Genomic DNA, 5797 nt, shown 5'->3' on the forward strand with positions numbered 1-5797 from the left:
GCTGCGGACTCCAACCCGCCGCCTCCCAGCCCGGCCGCCCTTATCCAAGTCGCACTAGTGGCAGTTTAAGAAATAGAAGCACCTTCATGGGCCCAGCCCATCCTCAGATTCTTAGTAAACAGAGAGCTGCCAACCGATGAAATCTTGGCTCGGCAAGTGCAATGCCGAGCAGCAGCATACACCATAGTCAACAGAGAGCTGGTCAGGCGCAGCGTTACCGGTGTCTTCCAATGCTGCGTCGAAGCAGAACAAGGTCAGGCAATCCTCAGAGACATCCACGAAGGCGAGTGCGGTCACCACGCGGCCTCAAGGGCACTCGTCGCCAAAGCCTTCCAGCACGGTTTTTTCTGGCCAACCGCTCTGGAAGAGGCCAAAGAGTTAGTCCAAAAGTGCAAGGGGTGCCAGATTTTTCGTTCCAAGCCACTTCAGCCGGCTTCCGCACTCAAGACTATCCCCATCGCCTGGCCCTTTGCAGTCTGGGGCCTGGACATGGTGGGACCATTCAAGACGACACGAGGTGGCTTGACTCACCTACTTGTCGCAGTGGACAAGTTCACCAAGTGGGTGGAGGTGAAGCCCATAAAGAAATTGAATGGTCTGACTGCAGTGACCTTCATCGCTGACATCACAACTCAATACGACATCCCACACAGCATCATCACCGACAATGGCACGTATTTTGCCAAAGGCGCCTTGGCCTGTTTCTGCGCAACACAGGGCATCCGACTGGACTTAGCGTCCGTTGCCCACCCGAAGTCAAATGACCAGGTGGAGCGAGCAAACGGCCTCATTTTATCCGGCATCAAGCCTCGACTCGTCGTACCACTGGAGCGATCTGCCGGCTATTGGCTTGAGGAGCTGCCAGCCGTCCTCTGGAGTCTGCGCATGACTCCAAACAAGCCAACCGGCTTCACACCATTCTTCCTTGTCTATGGCACCGAAGCCGTCATCCCAATGGACATAGAGTTCGACTCCCCGCCAGTCACCATGTACACCGAGGAAGAAGAAGAAGAAGCACATCAAGACGGCGTCGATCTGCTGGAAGAGGGCCGGCTGTTGGCACTCAGCCGGTCCAGCATCTACCAGCAGAGTCTGCGTCGATACTACAACAGGAAGGTCAGGCCAAGATCCTTTCAAGAAGGTGACCTTGTGCTCCGGCTGATCCAACGAACAGCCGGCCAGCACAAGCTGTCGGCACCTTGGGAAGGCCCCTTCATCATCAGCAAGGTGCTAGGGAATGACGCCTACTATTTGATCGATGCCCAGAATCCCTGAGCGCGCAAGAGGGACGATTCCAGCAAAGAGACAGAGCGCCCGTGGAATGCAAATATTCTTCAAAGATTTTACAGTTGATGCAGTATGTATCACACTACCCCTTTGTATTGAAGTACTAAGACTTTGGGGCCCCCGAGACGAGCTCGGGGACTGCCCTTTTTGTTATCTGTACGATAAGAATTATGCCTCCGAGTACATTACTTTCATTACAAGCCGCTTGGCACCGGGCTTGACTAGTCGGCCCGGGGACTCGCCGCCTTGAGCTATGAGAAGCTTCCCGCAGTCAGACAAGTAGTGTGTGGTACCCAATCCGCCTCCTGGCAAAGCCGCAGCCCGCAGAGCGACTGTGAGGCAGGCAGGAGTGAGGAAGAACGGGCACCCACACGAAAAATGGCTAAGGACCTAAAGCACGAACATAGCATAAGATGGCCTCCAGCATTTCTGAAGCGGAAGGCCGACTCATGAGTAGCCGGCTCACCGTCTTTATTAGCCTCTATTAAGGACGGTCGACTCTTGGGTAGTCGGCATGTCGCTTTCTATCCGACTTGCTAAAGAAACTCTAAACGGCCAAGTCCTTGCCTTCCCGAAGTAGCCAAGCACTTGACCCAGCGACAGTCCGCAGAGCGGCTGCTCGACTAACAAGGCAGCGACTAAAGGAAGGCGGCAAAAGGAAAAGGCCTAAAGAACAGTAAGCAAGGAAAGATGGAAAGCAGATTAATATTTACATAGGCCCTTGGCTGAATCTTCGAATAGAAGTTCAAGATACACCCCGCGGGTGGAATTGTTCGAATCTAACAAAGTTTTCAAAAGATTAGTAAGACAGACAAGCAGAAGCGAAAAAAGTAGCCTAGGAGGCGGCATCTGGGATCGGAGGATCGGAGGAGACGGCGGTGTCAGGCGCCGGGGCAGTCGGCTGGGCGGTCTCGGTTTGATCGCCTCCGGCAGCAGTCGCCTTCTCTTGACGCGGCTCATTGCTGGAGGCGCGGTCGAGCTGAGGCTGGCCGCCCGCCCCGTCTTCTGGCACCTCCGCCTCGCTTTCGGCCTCCGCCTTGTCCTCCTCCTCGGTGCTGGAGTCGATCACCTCCGCCGAGTCCTCGCCATACTCCGGGTTCATCCCGAACCACTCTGGCGGCACTTCCTCACCGCCTTCAGCCCGCTCGGGCACGAAGACACTGGTGTCCGTGTACTCGGCGATGGCCGCCGCACGCTCGATAAGGGTGCCCTCCACGGCCTCCAGATCGGCCTGGGCTTCTGACCGGAACGCGGCCAGACGGTCCAGGTCCAGCCCTGGATACCACGCCTTGACGAACTCCAAGGCCCGGCGCGCTCCGGCCCGGGCCGAGGAGCCCTTCCAGGACTCAAGACGGCCGGCAGTGACTTCCAGCCAGTCGGCGGTCCGACTGGCGGTGCGCAGAGCCGGCATATCCGGCCACAAAGCGGCAACCGCCTGGGCGCCGGCACGCTGAAGCCGGCGCATCTGCCGGTGGACCGGACGAAGACGGGCTTCAATGCTCAGGAGCTGTTCATCAACGGTTAGGGGGGCATTGGCGGTGATCTCCTCACCATTCGCCCTTCGCGCCTCACGAGCGGCCTCGATGGCCAGAGGGACCGCTTGCGAGTGACCAGGGAAGAAGTCTGCCAAGAAAAAAAAAGAAGAAAGTCAAAAAATCAGAAGTCGGCCTGACACATAGTCGGAAGCGCGAAGAAGCGAAAGAAACGTACCATCCACAATATCTTCGATCTCGTGGAAGCCGGAGGTCAGCATCGCCTCCCTGTCAGTCCAGGAGGAGCGCTCGCTCTCGAACTCGGCCAGGAGAGTGGCTTCCTTCTTCTCGGCCTCGTCCTGCGCCTTCTTGAGCATCTCCTTTTGCTCGGCCAGCTGCGCCGCCAGCAGGTCGCGCTCTATGGCGAGCCTGTCACACTCCTCCTCCTTGGCGCGACGGGCGGTATTGGCCTCGCCCAGCTGCTCCTGAAGAGCGGCGTTGGCTCCTGAAAAACGAAAGAGGAAACAAATCAGTCGTCAGCAAAGAAGATCGCTGGGAAGATCCGGCCCGACTGCTCAGCAGTCGGCCCGAATCTCGGGGACTACAGCCCACGGGTGCGCCAGCGCGTCCCCGCGAAGAAGAAGAACTCACTCCGGCTTTCCGACAAGTCGGCAGCCCGCTTGCTCAACTCCTCAACATTGCGGTTGAAGGCAGTGGTGCGGAGGTTGTGATACTCCTGCAATAAGTCATTGAAGACGAAGTTAGTGTTTGGAACTCGCCAGAGGGAGTTCCGAACCGCCTGCTCAGCAGCCGGCCCGGAACTCGGGGACTACACCCAGTGGGTGCGCTGGCGCGCCCCCACGGAGAAAAACAAGAATCAAGAAGGAGAAGAAACTTAATCGGACGGCCGTTCGTGCGGCCAGGTGCGCTCTGGTGCAGGTCTGAAGGGCGTCGCCTTCGGCCTGCAACTTCGCCTGGACTTCCAGGAGCAATTGATTTAGCGGCCCGATGCCGCCTCCGCGCACCCACCCGGTGGGTGCGGCACTTGTGGCCTCGGCGTCTAGAGCTGCCGAGCTGGCACCGCTGATCTCCCGAGGTCGCGGCGCCAAGGTCGCCCTCTCAAGACGGCGACGCACCGGCGAGGCGACTTGGAGAAGCAGCGGCGCTTCGGCCTCGTCCATGGCCGGCGGCTCCGACGGATCCACTGGCTGTTTGCCGTGCGGTCTCCCAGACGGCGGTGGAGGCGGCGGCGGCGACACGAGAGCGTCCGACATGGAGGCCTCGCCGCTCTCCTTCTCCTCGACGGGGTTCTCGGTGCCGGCTCCCCCGGTCTACCCCGTGAACTCCGGAGGCGGCGGCGCAGACGATAGTGGGGGGACGAGCATCGCCGATCGGCGACGCGCGGCCTCCTCAGTGCGCCATCTCGCCGCAAGGGCGGCTTCGGCATCATCCAGCTTTTTCTGGGCGTAGGCGGCCGCCCTGTCGGCCTCCGCCTTCTCCAAACGCGCGGCCTCCTCCTCCTCACGCTTCTCCCGCGCGTTCCGCTCCGTTGCCTCCCGGAGGTCGGCGGCAGGGTCGGGCCGCCGAGTATTGGTGGATGTCTCTGCCGACCCCATGACGGAGGGGACGGCGACTCTCTCAAGGGAAAGAAGGGCCCTGAAGAAGAATGGAGGGAGTATATAAACGTAGACTCGGACAAGATTCAACGAAGAAAATAAAAGAGCGTAAAGACTTACGCTGATACTAGCGGCGGCTTTCTCACTTCCCTTCGGAAGCGGTTGGCCTTCGCGGCCGCCTCCTCTCGTCTGGTCGCGGCGGTCGCCCCCTTGAACTTCTTCAACTTGCTGCCGGGCGCACTCGGCCCGGCGTGACGCCTCTTCGCGCCGCCTTGGCTGGCGGAGGAGCCGGCGCCCGACGGGCTGATCCTCAGCTGGTGGCGCGGAGCGACTTCGCCTTCGGCGTCATCATCAGGCCAGTCGGCGAAGGTGGCCGAGGGCCTGAAGTCGCCTTCTGCCCCTCCTCCCCCGCCTTCGGCATCGGCTTCCATCGCCGCCGCCCTCAAGTCGGGGTCGTCGACGTCGCTCTCCACGCGGTCGGGAACATACTCGCGGGGCTGCCTCGTGGCGCCGGCGGCAGGCTGCATAAGAGGATTCTAGTTCAGAAGAAGCCAGCAAGAGTCAGAAGCCGGAGTCGGCTGAGGAAAAAGACAAAACAACAAGGAGACGCGACTTACCACTGGTGGAGGGTTGTCGCGCGAGTACGGCTCCTTGCCGAACTGCCAGTCCTCCTCGTACTCGCAGTGCGCGATGTAATTCACCATGTTCGCCACCTCCTTGTGGGGCATCTCCTTGGTGCTCATCCGACTTGGGTCTCGGAGGCCGCTCATCTGACAGATCAGGTGAGGCCGGCCTTGGAGCGGGAGAACTCGGCGCGCCACGAAAGCGGCCAACAAGTCGGCCACGACGAGTCCCTCCGACTGCGTCAAGACTCGGAGTCGCGCCACGGCGGCGGCTCCAGCGGGAGTCAGCGTCTTGACTCGGTGGGACCAGCTAGGGAGCCGCCCAGTCAGGGGAGCGGCGTTGTAAGGCGGCAAGTTGACCCAGTCGCCGTCGGAGGCGAGGTTCTTCACGTAGAAGTACGAGCGCTGCCACATCTTCATCGATTTGATCAGCGTGATGGGAGGAAAGGGGTTGTCGGCCGTCGAGCGCCGCATCGCGATGAAGGCGCCGCACTGGGCCGGCACGCCAGCGATGTGCGTGCCAAGCTTAGAAGAGAAGCATTCTCCCCACAGCTCGATGGTGGGGAGAACACCGAGGAAACCTTCGCACAGGGTGGCGAAGGCGGAGAGCAGCACCACCGTGTTCGGTGTGAGGTGGTGCGGCTGAAGGCTGTGGAACTCCAGGAACGAGCGAAAGAAGCCGCTCGCCGGCAGCCCCAGGCCGCGCATAAGGTGCGAGCGGAAGATGACCCGCTCGCCCTCTTCCGGCGCCGGCCGGATTTCCTCCTCCGGCGCGGCGCGGGCGCGCACGAGGTCCGCG

Source organism: Triticum dicoccoides, chromosome 2B, assembly GCF_002162155.2.
Source record: "Triticum dicoccoides isolate Atlit2015 ecotype Zavitan chromosome 2B, WEW_v2.0, whole genome shotgun sequence".
NCBI lineage: Eukaryota > Viridiplantae > Streptophyta > Magnoliopsida > Poales > Poaceae > Triticum > Triticum dicoccoides.